The 17,233-nt window shown below is 37.9% G+C and overlaps 1 protein-coding gene across 1 annotated transcript in view; it reads left to right on the top strand.

Moving 5' to 3' along the window:
• Window positions 1-3,529: 3,529 nt before the first annotated feature.
• The window catches only part of LOC128262736 (dual specificity calcium/calmodulin-dependent 3',5'-cyclic nucleotide phosphodiesterase 1), a 111,625-nt gene continuing 97,921 nt past the window's right edge, over window positions 3,530-17,233 (top strand). Inside the window, exon 1 of the mRNA XM_052997200.1 lies at window positions 3,530-3,548. The gene's annotated coding sequence lies outside the window, so the exon portion shown is untranslated. The remainder of the gene's footprint in view (window positions 3,549-17,233) is intronic.

Below are 17,233 nucleotides of genomic sequence, written 5' to 3'. Positions count from 1 at the left end.
GTGTGGCACACAGCCACAGCCACAGCCATCTGCTCGATGCAGTTGTGCTGACGTTTGGCTATTTGATACAATTTGCCATCCGGACGTTGCTCAATTTTCGGGGCAGTCAACTGTGCAACGTGTCGTCGGCAGAAAGAGGACGAACGAAAAGACAGAGGGGGCTGAAAACAATCTCATAGATGCATATCTGCAACTGTGTCTCTGTTGCGGCCGCTTTCATGTAACCAGGAATAAATTTGCATATTTCCGGCTCACGGTTCTGCCACTGCTGCACTTAACATCACGTCGACGAAAACTCAGAATGAGAACTTGTACATTTCCCACTGCATAAACAGCACGACACGAACACAGTGCCAAATTGAAAGAAACAAATTGTTTCAAAAAGAAAATAGCTAAATAATAAAAAAGCAAGCAAGGGACAAGTAAGTCCTTGCGGACTCATCAAAATTTCATGCGTTAAAAAGAAATTGTTTCTTCACTCCCCAAAAATTTTTCACTTTGCATTTTTATTTTTGTTTATTGCCTTGCCGTGTCCGTTTATGCGCATAATTTATGCATAAATTTCAATTACCTAGCGCTCCAAAGTACGCCACGAAAATATACTCAGCCCGTGACTCGCTTTAATTCACTTACCCTCGAGTGTGCGTACCAAAAATGCCAAAAAAAAAAAAACATTGTCATAGTCATGGTGAAAACAGACAACGTCAAGAGTCCTTTGCCAATACTTTGATTTGATTTATAATTTGCGGTGTTTTGTAAGGAACAAAGCGCGGAGTGAAGCTCATTTTACCATTCCATGGGGAAAAATTAAGGTGTAACACGAGTACACAGTACATTCAGTGATGCTTTACACATTTAAATAATTCGAAATGTTATAGTAATTCAAGCAATGCAGGGCTAATGCCGTTAAAAAGGTGTTTTAATAAAACAATTGGTGTTTTCGTTTACTTATTAAACAATTTTCAGCTGTAGGGTATAAGCGTACTTATTTGTAGCTACTTTTCTATTTTTTTTAAACAATTAATACAATTAATAAATGAATGCCTCTGAAATGAACTAACTTAAAATAAATTTTTAGCTAATTGAAAACGACATTATTCTTTAATTTATGATACCAATTCAACTTGTTTGAAACATTTTCAGTTGAACCCAACTTAATATACGATCATTTAAGTTTTAACAAATATATGTTGTTTAAGACAACGTTAATTTTATAAAACTGCAATTTATAAAATTTATTTCAACCCAAGCCATGTTTTATCTACTTCTGACTATAAAATCGCTTAATAAATTTATATTTCGGCCCGTCATTTAATTTCAATTATGCTGCGTTTATAGCAATTTCGAGTGCTGTTATCATGCGATCCATTAATTTTATGCCCCAACATAATGTTCTTAAAATTCATATGCCTGGCAGGCCCCAGTCAAATTTAGATCTCGTTGGAACCTCGTCTATTTGCACACCCCTCCAGTGACCTATCGCCATGTTCATATTTTTGGGTGAGAAAAACAAAGTGAAGAAAAAAATGAATGAAATTTGAAATTCAAAGCACGTAAAATGTGCCACGCGTTGTCGCTGCCACGCAGATACGAGTATGTCTGTAATTTATATGGGCAAATATTTGCGTGCCCCAATATGAGGATAGCCCCTATCCTTATGTGGGCGGAATGAGGAGTCACGAAGCTGCAGTTTGCCAGGACCTGCCAGTTCCCGCTTCCTGCGAAATACCCTTGACTCATTACAACTTCATTAAAATGTTGGGCCCTGCCCTCGTGCAAAATGTTGCGAGATCGGCAGAATTTTCGACCCCAGGGAGAAAGGATTCCCACACACACACAGTCATGTGAGCACTTAATCGAATAGCAGACCCTGTGTGTGTGTGTGTGAGTGGGCGGCAGCTGCAGCTTAACGCAATCATTAAATTTTTATTGATGACCAGGGCCTTCGATGTGACAAAGTTAATGGAAATCCAGCCGAAAGGCGACTGGACAACTGGCGTGAAAATATGCAAAGTGACAAAGCGAAAGCCAAATCCGCCGCTAATTCTGATGGATAATTAATTTTGTCTGACAGTGTAGTGCAAAAAAAAGGGCAGCAATCAAAATTGTTGTAAACTTTCTAAAAATGTTAACTTTTAAAATGCCTTAAACAAGATAATCATTGTATAAACTTTAAAAAGCTTTAGCTTAAGCTTATATAATGGTAAAAAGTGCAAAAAACTTTTAAATAACTACGGTTTTTAAGCCAAACATAACTTTTAAAATGGCTTAACTATTGTGGCTCGTGGTTCAACCAACAATTTAATATTGTCATAATTTTTTAAAGAACGGTGGCAATCGGATTTCGAGTAATAATTTTAAGTGAATTAACAACTCTCACCAAATATTCAAAATTTTTCAACGATATCTTTATTGCTTACAAATAATTATTACTTTTTGATAAATATGGGAAAGTAAAAAGTAATCACAATTTCTAAGCATTTTCAAATAAAAATCAAGTCAATATAATCTTTAACAAGATTATCTAAGAACTTAGTAACATTGCTTATAAAAAGTGCATGATTCTTTAGTAAATTAACAAAAGCAATGTTTGTTTTCCATAACTGCTCATTGGTATTAATATTTTTTTTGAGTGTATGGTTTCTGTCCCGATGACCCTCTTACATTGGCATTAATGAATTTTCACAGCCCCATAATTAGATTGCGCTGGGGGTGAAAATGGCCAAGAAAACGAAGTCGGAAAGGTTGGGCTAAATATACAAATTCACAGGCAAATAGATGCAAGGCAGTGTGTCTGGTCGCTGGCATTATGCAAACGCTGCGAAAACCAAGACGATTAGCAAGTAAAAGAAGAACTGGGCTCCCCCCGGCCAGGACTTCCCGTGGATGTCCTTTGGGCTGCGCTAATGGGTGTCATTACCACGCCGGCCAGCAACAACTTTCGGTCTGACCTCAGCATGGCTTCTTGCCCCCCCCCTCCTCATTAGCCAACTCAGCTTGTTCGGGTCAAGTTCTCGGGGATATCTTTGTCCGAGTTGGCCAAGAGCCATTAGGCAGACGACCTGGCGGACAGATTCAAATGCCACATATGTTTGGTTGGTGGACTGTCATAAACCCCAGCTGCCCAGCATCAATCCATCAGTGGCCACTCGAGTCACACTTCATCTGCGCAAATCGGGGGTGAGGATGCTAATGACTAATGGCTGACAATCAGGACAAAGCTGAGGTCCTTTGGCCATAAGCTTATTGAGTCGCAACATAATATTTATAAGCTGCAAAAATATGCAAGTCAAGTGTGTGGTAGATGTCCAGGGATTCGGAGAAGTGTTGTAAATACAAACAGGCTCATCTCTTGAGCCTTCCTCGGCTACTCAATCTCAATCTCAGTTTCTGTTTGTGTTTGGTCTAAGCTTTTAGTTCTCCATAATTTGATATTCATGTGTGTATGCGAATGCTGTTTATGCAGTGTTTAAATCTCTGCTTTGCTTTCCTAATCGACTTCTCTACTGTTCTTCTACTTGCAGGCGACGATAAAAGGCGCAAAAAAGGTAGGTCCTGGCCATTTGATGCCCATTGTGATCAAGGGAAATAACCCCTTCTCGGGGTCAACGAGGCAGACAAACAATTTGCATATTTATCACGCCTGACGAATGTTTCACTTTTTGCCCCCGACATGGGTATAAATAAATAGACCGTATAAAACCATTTTTCATCGTCAATCTGCATTTGACATCTTGCTGAAAGATTGGTGAGTTCATAAATAAGTCTCGGAAACTATAAGCTAAGTGACTTTAACGGCTGGAAAGACAATCACTTGGATTACTTAAGACAGAAAAGAAACTGAAACCTTCATATATGGTTATTGAATGAAAACCAACTGCAAAGAACAAATTTGATATTTAAATTTTACAAAATTAAGATGCATGTTAGAAAATAGGCTGTGCTTCTACAACATTAATTTTTTTGAATTTTTAACTCTTTATAAATTTTTAAAAAGATTGATTTGGATCCTTTTAACGCATAGACTTTGGTCTCGTCAATTTAAATTTCATGATATAAGACAATAATACCATATTTTATAAGCGGATTGCCCTACCCACGACTTTAGTATGTACATTTTTACTTGTTGGCATTGATGCGTGTTTGCATTTGATAATTAAAAAAAATCTATAAATTAACATGGCCGCGTGTGATTAATTGTTCCTGCTCTGTCAATATTTACTAAGGCCCCTCTGGGAGCAGCCAATGATGATTTATGAGGCCAGGCAGGTGATTTTTCATTTCAGCAAACAGACATCGGCAAATTGATTCTGAAGTCGTAATTAACAAAGATTTTGGTCAAACAAAAGGGCAACAATGGCTGTCAATGCATAATTTGCACAATCATTTCCGTTGAAACCTACCAGAATGTTTTTAATCGCTTTTTGTTTTCTTTTCACTTTATTATTGGCTGTCACAATTGAGAGCTTAATCGCAGCGCACTTGTGCGTGGGAATTCACTATAAGTTTTGTTTTTATTTATTACGATTTAAGGCTGCAAAATTAAATTAATTGTTCATTTTTGTTTTGTTCAATTTTCTGATTCAACAAACGCCATATTAACGGCTTATATATAAAAAATTGCCATTTATTAACCATTTGTTCAAGTAATTAATGTAATTTTTTAAATTTATTTACTATAATAATGTTTTAATGGGCACAACAAATACTGAAATAAATATCTTACACACAAAAAACCAAATTGAGCTAATAAATTGGCATAATAGCAAAAATTATGAATAAATTATCAATATACCTTATTAGTTTAATTTGTTTTTGGATGCAGTTCAAGTTTAATTTATTTTTAATTAAGACGAGACATAATTGTCAATTATTTATAGCTAATGAATTGCGTATTAATTTAATTTAGTGTTAATTTACTTTTAAATATGAATTTTAGTGCAAATAAACTACACAAAAATTAAAGCAAAGACATCCAATTTTCCACAACATTAAACTAGAGATTGCAGCATCAGCAAGAATATTTTCCATCCGCCAAATGATTAAAGCTGCCGCATGAAATAAAATAATTATTTCTGCATTAAACTCCAGTGCCTCACGATTTAACGACACAATTCCCAGTTTAAAGCTGGCATAAAAAAGGCAAGCCGGAAAGAAGGCGAAAGGCACTTACTGGGCGTGGCCATAAAATGAAACCGACAGTCGGGAAAAGCCTCAAAAAAGGGGGGCGTTGTGTGTTGACTTCTGGTTTCCCGGGAGTATCCCGGAATCCCCGCCTCTTGGTTGCTGGTGTTAATTTTGGGCAACACCAGCGAATCGCGAGAGCTAAATAAGTTATGTCATTTTGGGGCGCATTTCATTTTACTCGGTTGCCATAGAAATTTAATAAAGCAGCGTCGAAAATTATTAGCATATTTAGGGGGCCAAGAGCTCAGCACAAACACGAAAGTGGGCCAAGGATCAAGGATCTATCCGATTGCTGCTCATGTGAGGTGGCCAGCCAAAGGAGCAGTTAATAAAATGAGGCGACCGAGAATTGTCTTAAGTTATGCACAGCTCCAGCTCTGAGCTCTGAGCTCTGAGCTCGAAAGTCAGGCCAAGAGGTTTACCTTCCTCACCTGCAAACTCCTGCACTTTCGCTCATGCATAGTGGAACGGATTAGCAATGGAAATGCGAACAAATTGAATTGATGAATGGGAAGTATCATCATTCACCCGGGCGGTAGCTAACTTAATTTAAATATCCCCTTTATACTTTTCCAGCTGTGGAGCGCTGCTTTATAGGATTGCGTTTTCATTTATAATGAGCCATATCACAGACTGCTTGAGTTCCTTTCATACACCCAGGCACTTTAATCTTGTGTTTATTTTGAATTCAAAAATGTACACTCTCTTTTTTCTGCATTATGGCATTATTGCTGTGTGCTGATTTAAGATTTATTATGGCATAGATCACAGTGTTCTTTAATCTATTTTTATTTGCACTTAACTCTTGTGCTTGATGCATTTTTGTGTTATTAAAAAATTCTATGATGGTGGATAAGATATGAGCTTATAAACGAGAAATCGGGCTTATAATAAAAATCAAAACTTTCCTTCTGTCATCAACCTTTGGCTGATGCCAATTGCCTTCAGGAATATTCAAATGCACTGTAATTGCTTCAATTGCAAGCTGATTTGCCCTAGGCTAAACATAAACAAAGCTATTTGTGCAGGAGTGGCCAAGGAGTTGCTGAGCAATATCGATGAAGCAATCTGAGGAAACTGTGGCTGTCTTGGCATATTTGCCAAATCCGAAATCCATTAGCCATGCCGATTACTTATGGAGGCCTTTGGGAACTCTATAAATAGAAACTATGCTCGTTTGCTGGGTCAAGTAGCAGGACTTGACAGTGGGAATACAGGAGCAGCCTGGCCGAAGATAACTGACAACAGATGTTAATGCCTCGGTAGGCAAAGTGCGTTTTGCTGTTGGCCTTTTGTGTGCTATTTGGCCGGAGCTCCTTCTCCTCAGACCAGTTGCCATTCCTATGGCCATCGGATGTTTGTGGTCAGCCTGGGCTTTTGTTGTTGGCATACGCAATGTGGCCGCAAAATTGTATGGCTTGGCCGGTTTTTATGACTAGGCACGCAGAGCTCTGGACTCGGTGTACCGCTAAGGGCATTATATCGAATTATGTTATAAATATGAAATATATTTGGGCATTCCCGGCCAAACGTGTGAGCATGTTCTCACTCCGGTCCTCCGGTCCTCCGGTCCTCTGCTCCTGGCCCCATGAAAAGTGCTGTCAATGGCATTTGCCAGGCATTTATGGTATTTTATGTGATGTTCGTGGCACGGAGAAAGGGAGGCTTGCTGCATAATTAAGGCATTATCATTGCGCCCCCTGTCACATTCTGTCCGGCTGATGGTTGTGAGCGACACTCATTTAAGCGACACGAGCATACATGAATATTGAAATATGAAAATGGGCATAACGAATGATACATTAAGTACAACACTGCCTGGCATAAATTTTAATTTTATCAATTTTGAAATATAGTTTTGTGTATAGTTTGTCCAACCGTTTTATTGACATGTAGAAAATATGGTATATATGAAATATTTTAAATAATTGGAATGGAAATAAATTGGAATGGCACAAAATTCAATCGAATAATTTTTCATTAAATAAAAAGAAAAGATAATTATTTTAAAATATAACAAGAAATACATTTAGTCCAGCATTGCCTAGCAAACATTTTTATTCATCAATTTTGAAATGTAGTTATGTTTTCAGTTTATCCGAACGATTAATAGAAAATTTTTGCAATTGTTATGGTTATATTGTTATGGAAATAAAAATGGGGATTGTTATGTAAAACTTTTTAATGTGGCACAATTAGCAACCGAATAATTTTCAATTAAATACAAATAAAATTAATTTCTTTATGTACGCATAAAGCCTGTTGTACACATAAATAGCATTTTGTGGCTCATAAGTATTGCACAATTAAATTTCTCAAAATGACTTTTAATTTAAATTTTAACAATTATCCCATATGGGCCCCTATTATTAAACTAAAATTTAATTACAGCAATTGTACTGTTGACCTCTTAAAGCATACCATATATGGTATGTAAGCTTTGTTATCCTCTTACGGCTGATAAATCCTCTTATGATTGTAAATTAGTTATCATGAACATTTCCAAATAAAAGTTATCGTCTGGCCATTGGTTTCTGGTTTTTGAAAATGTTGAAAAATTTGCGGTTTCGCAGTAGGGCCAAAAATAGCAATAATAAAAGCACATAAACCGCAGGAACGCAGGCAAGGAATCTATAAAACGAATCGATTTGCCATTGGTTGTACGACATTATCGTTGCATAATTTCCGCTAATTTGTGTGTCCAATAACGCAGAGGAGCGACAAATGTGGGCCAAACCGAATGCAGTGAACTCGATTCTCTGGTGAGTGGGTGGTTTCGGTGGATTGGGTGGCTTGTGGGTGGGAATGGTGAAGTCAATGCCACCATCTGTGCGGGTCATTTGCTGGTTAATGCTGACCCCTGCCTCTTTGGACCGACCCTTTTACATAATGAGCGCACAATAAGTGACTCATAAATGTTGTATTAATATTGTGCCACAATGACTTGGATTTCAGGGTGAGCTGGCGAAATACGACCGGCAATACATAACTCATCCGGCCAGGGGACTTGTTACTTGTCGTTTGTCGCATTAATCAGCTCCCATAATAATAATGCCAGCAATTACAGCAAATCAATATTTGGATTGCATTGTATTACATCGAAAACCCAGAATACAGTTTTGAGCGGGCAACCAGCCTCGAGGTTGATCCAAGTGGACACTCAAGAAACGAGACCGAGAAACGCTCCCGAGCCCCACATCTCGGCCCAAGAGTTTCTCATGGCAGCCTCGACAACATTTTATGCCTGACCATGCTTTAGTTTTATTGATTTATTTCTTTCTGCCTCGGCTCAAAAACAATTTACAAGTGCCTGTTGCGGTCCACTTTTTCCGCTCTTCTATTTCGGGGAAACTATTTTGATGTACTTGTCGGCTGGAGGAAAAAGTAGAAAAAGGAAAATAATCTGGGCGTTGGCAATGTTCGCTGAGTTCAGGAACTGCCTGGCTCCCACAGAAACTCGAGTAAAACGAAAATTTAATGTGGTCATTATTATTTCTAGGAAATTTTGTAAGCTTAAAAATGGGTAACAGTTTTATAACATTAATGTCCACAGGCAGCATATGCTGAATTGAATACAACTAAATATTATCGCTGATAGTTGTCTACAGGAATTATGAATTTGTATGTTAAAATTGAATTTTTAATTAATTTACATTAAAATTCAGCAAAAAGAATTCCAGTTTGGATGGCAAATTTGCATTGCAAATTTTGTGTTTAATTTTTTGTAACCAAAACCACATTTATTTAAATGATTTTTATTTGGCTTATTAAATTAAAATTCATAACTGAAAACTTCTCAATATTTTATTTATGGTCGCAGACATTCATAAAAATATACCATTGCTTTTCAGCTCCAAGAAATGTATCAAAATATAAGTTATTTATTTATTCATTAGCATTTCGACTTTAAAGAAAAACAGCTTTAAGTCAACAAACAATTTAAAAAAATGCATATTGTTTCAGCGCTTTTTTCATTGATTTATTATTTTTATTTTAAGTGCTCGGGGCGATTGTGCAACTTTCTGGCCACTTACTATGTTGCATGTTGTCTTTTCACATTATTTTTGGCTGGCTCAAGCTGGCATGGCAATTTGTCTTGCACATTTTTCGTGTTTTAGTTTTGTTTTCCGCTTTTTTTGCCTCTTTCGGGATTGTTTTGTTTTCGTTTTTCCGAGCTCTAATTGCTGCGGCTGTCGCTGTTGGGGCTGCTGCTCTCGTCCCCATTGTGGCAAATTATAAAAACACGAGCGGCAGCAGTAACTAAGGGCGGCCACAATTACAACAACAACAACAACAACAACAGCAGCAACAACAGGCGGTGGAGAGCAGCAACAATTGTGATGTCGTCCTTGGGTGACCTTGCGCTTTGCGGGACTTGCGTGAAATGCTCATTATGCGATGCCATGTGGGTGGTAAGTGGGCGGAAACCGTCGAGCAGCGCTTGCATTTTAATGGTTGCAATCAAAATTTAAATGCATTGTTATGAGAAGCTGACGAATGAAAAACGGGCCAAGGCAAAGCAGTGGCGGTAGTAATAACAAGCAGCTGGAAAACTTTTTGCCATGCAAAGAAAAAATTGTGTCTGGCCTACGCTGCGTATACTTAACCTTCTAATTGGAAAGTTTACCGAAAATTATGGCCCTCTAAAAAAGAATTGTTGCAATCTTCACTTTTACGGCAGCAACAACGAAAAAGTTCGCCAAAGCTGTAATTAGACTTCGGCCCTTGATGGGATAGCAAAGAAAAAAAAAATAAGAAAGGAAGGAAGGAAGGAAAATGGCCGGCCCATTCCTCATCCGCCCTGTGGGCGTGAGCGAAATGATGAGACAAATGAATGAGAATTTAATAGTAAAGGCAAATAAAAGCTGAGCAACTCAAGTCAAGGACCAAGGGCGGCGAGAGCAGTTTAATTTCATCAGAGGATGATGCTTCCTTTGTTGTAAAGAAGCGAGGGGAGATGTGTAAGCACATCAGCAAATGCCTGATGATAAAATAAAATGCCAAATGTGCTCACATTATTCAAATGTCATGATAGTCTAGTGGAATACATAAGCAGAGGAGGCAGAGCAGACAGCACAGCTTGAGACCGAGCAGTCACCACTCCACACGACTCGACTCGACTTGACTTGTGGCCAACATGCGAGACTTGATATCCAGCTAGATATATGGCCAGCGTCAACCACAATTTTTAAGAGAAGCGGGCAAGTGGGCGGTGATACTCGGAAGCAGAAATTTGAACTATTGTTTAATTTTCCGTGAAATTTCCTATTTAAAAGACTGAAACAGAGGAAATTGGCTTGGAAAGATTCATAAAAAGTTATTAGATGGCAGTTAAAAAGTTCAATTTTAAATTTGACAGAAATGTCCTTTAATAATAGGGAAACACTTTAAGTTAGTTTTAAAATAAATTGCCAATATTCTTTCCAAGTCTTCGAATACTTATATTTTTAATATCATAAAACATAGCGCTGAGTTATGAATAGTCGCATAAAAGATTCTGTATTTATACGTTTTTCTGCCAATAATGTCGTCCTGCAGAGATTTCGAGTTTGGGAAGTTCGGGCTATGAAAGTTAGAGTTTCTTGAAAATCTGTTAAAAGCTTTTCGAAAAGGCAATTAAATTTCAAAGTTTTCAATTAAACGATGCAATCTGCACAAATATTCAAAGTCATATCCTTAATTATGGATCACAAAACACTTGGCTCCCCCAGACAACTTTTTCAATTAGTGCGGTGCATATTTTAGCAGTCACATTATATCCCGATAGGCAACAAACGTCTGCTTGTAAATGAACATTCCTTTACTTTGCTGAGGCAGCTGCTCAAATCTCGTTTATACGACCGCCCAATAAATGGTTTTATTCGAGCATTTTCGGCACTCGCAGCTCAGCGTTTGCAGAGCGGTTTAAATGTGAGAAATGCGACAATGTGGCTGAGGAGGCAAAGATGTTTGGGATTGGGTCAAATCCTTTATGGCTAAGCTGGGGACACCCATTCCGGTGATGTCTGCACGCACTCAGCACGGAGCATTTGTTTTGTCTTTCGCATGCGAAGTGCAGACTCCGTGTGACAAGACATAAATAACTAAACACCTGCAGAATGTTTGGGAGACCCCAAACTTTTTGTCCTTTTTTTGTATATGGCTTGGCTTGGCTGTCTTCGGTCGTTTGTCGTGTCTGCATTGGCGTTATAAATTACATACGACTCGTCTGCGTTACGCCTGCCATTTGTCAATATATCGTTGGTGCCAGGACTAACCAAAACGATGCGTTCAGATTTACCGCCAAATTCTTTCCTAACGAGCTTGGCATTCCGTCGGAGCCTTTACAGCGCCATCCTGCGGCAGGCAGTGAAAAACTGTATAAGAGAGTATACGAGCTTTTTGTGGTGAAAAGCTTTGAGAGTTAAGAGATACAGTGAGGTACGAGTCCTTTTTAATCAGCTGTTGCAGGAGATAAGCAAAAACAGACGCACATAGTTAATCAATAGAAAACTCAAGGCTATTCTGGATGATAAGATATGTGGGGAGAGGGAGAGTGCTTGAAATATGTTAATAGACAGGTGTATAATGTGAATTACTATCAAAAACGGAGGGCTGTTCTATAAATAAAGCGGATGTGATTGCTGAAAATATTTGCATTTATTTTTGATTTGTTGGGTAAGTTCTTGTACTAATTGCTTATTTCTTTAACCATATAAATATTTCAAAACATGTTACATTTTATAATAATAGCTTTAAATTAAAAAAAAAATTTTCTGTCTGTCTTTTAATAAATAATAAGCCAAGTTTTAAAAGAATTCGCATTCTTCATAGTTAAGCGTATTCTTCAATTTTAAAATACATATTTTCTGGCAAATCTTAATATTGGATAAAAAATCTATTAGATAATCAATTAAAGAATTTATAGACAAATAATATATTTGAGCTATAAAAAAAATTTAAAATAAAATAAACTATACAAACGTGTATAAAGAATTGGTTATAAAATCATATCAAAATATTTCAAGAACCTTATCACAGTTTCCGAATTATCTAGATACTGATATACTTATATTTTGATGAATTTAAATATTTGGTCTGGATTAATTAGTAAATGTATGCACACAAATTAATTGTTCTGTTTTAAGCAAAGATGCAACTAAAATGTAAATAAACAAAGGCGTTTAAATTGTATTTCCTATAATTAGCCAATTGTGAATTTTCATGTCAGTTGATAAACAACTGAAACAGTGGCTTCTGGTTTCATTGCCACGACTCTCTTCCTCGGCGGGTTTCCTCTCTTTTTGCTAAGCCCAGAGCTTTTATCGGCGCTTATTGGTGCTCTTTTCGAGGAGCTTCCGCTCTTGAGAGTCTGCTCTTCCCTCCGTGAACGGCAGCCAGCTGAAGGCAAGGACATGATTTGCAGCCAGTCAGTTGATTGGCAACACGTTTGCCGGAAGGTAATACGCCCAGCCGAGAGCAACAGGAAGTGCCTCCCATCGGGGCTGCCATTTCCATTTCCGCCGAACTGCTGTCGCGCTCGTAGTTGTCGTCCTTCGGCTGCGCTGGTGTCCTGTGTGTATGCATAGTTCGGGTGCCACCAAGTGAAGTTGCTGCCTGCAAAAAGTGATTCGAGTGGCAATTTTAATTACTCGGGAAATTGCTAAAAAAAAAAAAATATATATATATGTTTAGTATATGTGTGCGAGGAGGAAAGAGGAAAATTGCGCTGGGATTGGAGTGGCTGGCCAAGTCAACTTGTTGCATTGAGTCCGTTCAGAACCTGTTGCCCTTCTGGCTGATAGCTGGCCGTAATAGAAGCCAAAACAAATCGCTGGCTAACAGCAAATATTTGCCCAGCAATTTGTTGGTTTTGTCTTGCTCTACCCCTCGATAAATTAACAGCTTAATGCTCGAGTGGACTAGGACGACGAGGTCGCCGGCAATTGGGGCATAAGGATAACTAAATTTCGCATTAAACACACTTTAAATTAACAATTATGTAACCCAAAGGAGAAGAAGCGTAACGCCACCCGGCGAAGGACACCTGATCCTGATGCCGCTGTGTGCCAAACAATAACAAAAGCGGATTAACACTTAACTCGACGGTCATGATATGACCCACCAACCTGAAACAAAAGTCCCCTCCGTTGGCTTGACCCGACCCTTTTGCTCGGTCGATCTAACTGGGGTTAGCAAACCCTTTTCAGGTGTTGGTGTTGGTTGGCTAGTGGAAACACAACTCCCAAATTACACTGAGCAACAGGAAATGACGAGCGAAGCGACAAAAAAAACAAGAAAAACTAAACCAATTTGCATAGGTCTTTGATCGTATTTAGGCAAAACAGGCCAACAGGCCGCCCAACATTTTTGATTAATTTTCATTAGAAGTTCAAAAGTCGCTGCCGTCTGGCTTTTGTTGCCCAGTGCAAGGAAATGAGCAGCCAATTGTTGTCCTTAAGCCGCAAAATTTACCCAAAGTTTACATTTGCTTGCCCTTTATTTTTATTTATGTCCGCACATATATATATTTCTGGGTACCCGGCCTCAACAATTTGCCTTTGTCCATTGCGGGTCGTTTTTCCTGTTTTTTTTTTTTTTTTTTTTTTTTTTTTAGCTCAGTATATCTGCTTCTTCCGGCAGTTTCCTTTTCAGTTTCAACGCGAAAATGTTTCCAACTGAGTTGATTATACTCGGCGCAAATCAAAGGCTGCCAACAGCCGCCCTCTTTGTATCCTTACATATCCTGGGATCCTTAAATTTCCAACATTCTCTTCAGTTTGAACTGGCGCCCACTCCGTTTTTTGTGCGCTCTTTGTTCGATACATATACATGGCTCAGTCTTTTATCTGCGACGAGCTTCCTCACGCCGTGACCTTGTGCAAGGGGTTGGGATTTCGCGGGCGGGGGGCGTGTGTCCGCGGGGGTTGGATATTTGCGACCTAAATATTTCAGAATTAATTTACCAAATTAAAGCCGGTCTGCTTATCCAAGCCACTGAGCATCGCAATTTATCTGCAAACATGGCCGCACACACCCATACACTCGCACACACACTTGTGGGCACGCACACCTATGCACGACGAACGCCCAAAGGTATTAATTAGTATGGCCCAGCGAACAAAAAATTAAGTGAATGCGCTGGAAAACACACAACTATAACTCTCCACTTGCACAAAAAAAAATTAAAGTTCCATTTGAATAGATTTTGAATATTTAACTCAGATATTGAATATTTAACATCACCAAAAACAAGAAGGAAAGCAAACTTCGGCAAGCCGAAGTTCATATACCCTTGCAGCTATTGCATTAATTAAATACTTTTGAAAACATTTAAATTATGATTTACTTGAGTAGGTGCTAAAAAAAAACATTGAAACTATGATTATTTGCAGCTCAATTATTAGATAGTTATTTTATATATTTTTATTATTTCTATGGGAGCTATATGCTATAGACGTCCGATTTTGATAAAATTTATACCATAATTCTGAAATAATTAAACATTGCTATATGTCGAAGAACTAAACAAAAAATTAAAAAACAGAAAAGTTATAATTTTTTTCATTTATTTTTCCGATTGTTCCTATGGGAGCTATATGCTATAGTCGTCCGATTTTGATGAAATTGAAACCGTAATTCTGAAATATTAAACCATTACTATATCTCGAAGAACTAAACAAAAAATTAAAAAACAGCAAAGTTATAATTTTTTTTCATTTATTTTTCCGATTGTTCCTATGGGAGCTATATGCTATAGTCGTCCGATTTTGATGAAATTTAAACCGTAAATCGGAAATATTTTACCATTACTATATGTCGAAGAACTAAACAAAAAATTAAAAAACAGCAAAGTTATAATTTTTTTTCATTTATTTTTCCGATTGTTCCTATGGGAGCTATATGCTACAGTCGTCCGATCCGGCTCGTTCCGACTTATATACTACCTGCAATAGAAAGACAACTTTTGGGAAAGTTTCATGCAGATAGCTTTAAAACTGAGAGACTAGTTTGCATATAAACGGACGGACAGACGGACAGACGGACAGACGGACATGGCTAGATCGACTCTCCTAGTGATGCTGATCAAGAATATATATACTTTATAGGGTCGGAAACGTCTCCTTCACTGCGTTGCAAACTTCTGACTGAAATTATAATACCCTCTGCAAGGGTATAAAAATGTGCACAAATTTTAGAAAAACAAATAAGTTTAGGTCATTTTTCTTTTTGGGTGGAGAATTTAAACTGCGACCATGAAAACATTTTTCTTTTTGGAGATATGCTATATGTCATAAAATTTGTGAATATTTTATTAATTAAATCTCAAAACGAATTAGGACTAACAATTTTCTTAATTAATATTATTTAGTCTGCATTGACAGTTGATATTGTAGCATTTTTGTTCCGTGTACTGAAATATAACATAAAACATTCGGCCAGAAAAATCCATAATCCAAGTCTCACCCTTATTTTTTGCCGGAATCGGAACCGAGACATTGAGTCCATCTTTCAGGGTGTTAACACGCCATAAACAAAGGTACACACGCGAATGAGACTGATAATAAGCCCAGAAGTATCTATATAGCAAAGTAATATTACAATTTCTTCATCCTTTCTCGCACGTAAATGAATGAGAAACAGAACTGATAAAAACCAATTGAAGGCAGGCAGACAAAGTGATAAAAGCGGGACAGAAAGTTGAGTGGTTTTCTATGTGGATTATGATTTGTGCGCTGTTGAAAGTTTAACCACTGGTTGGCGCATTAAAATCCTTTGAAAAGAGCTTAAGTGTAGAGAATTATTCCGGTACTCTGTCATTAGCAACGCACATTTCATGGATAGTCACCCATCTGCGTTTGAATTTATTTTTATTGCCATTGTTTGTCTCTGGTTTTTGGTCTCTGGTTTTTTTTTTTTTTTTGTGGCATTTGATGTGGCAATTCCCGGCGCCTTTTCCGTAGCGCGATAAGCGGGAAAACAGCAAAACCTCTAATGTATACATTTGAATGCCATTATCACAAAACGCTGGCTGATAGGCGGTGGGCAATGTAGCCGCAGAAAGCCATCCACTCATTGTCTGGCGGTTTTGCCTGTTTCTGCCTCGCTTCGCCTGTATGTGTGTGTGTGTGGGTGTGTACTAGTGTCTATGCGTATCTAGGCTTGTGTGGGTGCCGCACTGGATGTGATTATTTCCAAGCAATTTACTTTAATTCGTCGCATTTTAGAGGGCCAGAAATATGCCAGAGACAGACAGACAGCGGCAAAGTCATCAACTCAATGCCGAAGTACCTTCAATTCCCCCGACCCCCATTTAACCCCTCTCGACGTACGTTTAACCTGTGCCACATGCCACCCAGCAAAACGTCGGTTCAGCCTGGGTAATTCCCTTTTTATTGACTGCAATCATCATCTCCATCAGCATTATCGTTGATCATCATCGTTGCCGCTTTGCTTGCTTTTCGGTGGCACTCGAGACATGTTTGTGTGTGGACACTCATTTTGCAGAATTTTGCTTTTCCCACAGTCACAGTTGTAATTGCAATGTTGCTTAAATTTTTGGTGAAAGCAAATTAAAACTGTGGCAGAACTACAGCCAAGAGGGTTGCCCAATAAATTGATACAGATCTATTGTTGGTCCGCCCACAGAAGCATTAACACACATTCCCACACACACACAGATACACATTGGTGAATTGCAATTACGGCAAAATATTTTCGAAATTTCAATTAACTTTAGAAATGAGACATTCGGACGTTTTTTATTGCTCAATTAAATGTTTCAAATTGAAATTGGGTTTTGTTTGCATGCCTGCGGCGACTCCACAAATATTTCCAGTTGTGAAAACCGAAAGTGTTCAGGCCCGCATTTAAACTTCTGAAATAACAATTGTACTTTAAGAAAATATAATCATTGAATGGCCCAAACAGTTTAATAGAACTGAAACTTATATTATTTTACATACTTTTTTTAATTCAATACGTTCTTAAGAAATACAATTATGTTACATTTTATTGGAATAAATTTTTGAAATATATTTCAAAACTGCGCTTAAGGACAAATTCC

Source organism: Drosophila gunungcola, unplaced genomic scaffold, assembly GCF_025200985.1.
Source record: "Drosophila gunungcola strain Sukarami unplaced genomic scaffold, Dgunungcola_SK_2 000001F, whole genome shotgun sequence".
In the NCBI taxonomy this organism is placed as follows: Eukaryota; Metazoa; Arthropoda; class Insecta; order Diptera; family Drosophilidae; genus Drosophila; species Drosophila gunungcola.
This window is presented reverse-complemented; position numbering and strand designations above follow the sequence as displayed.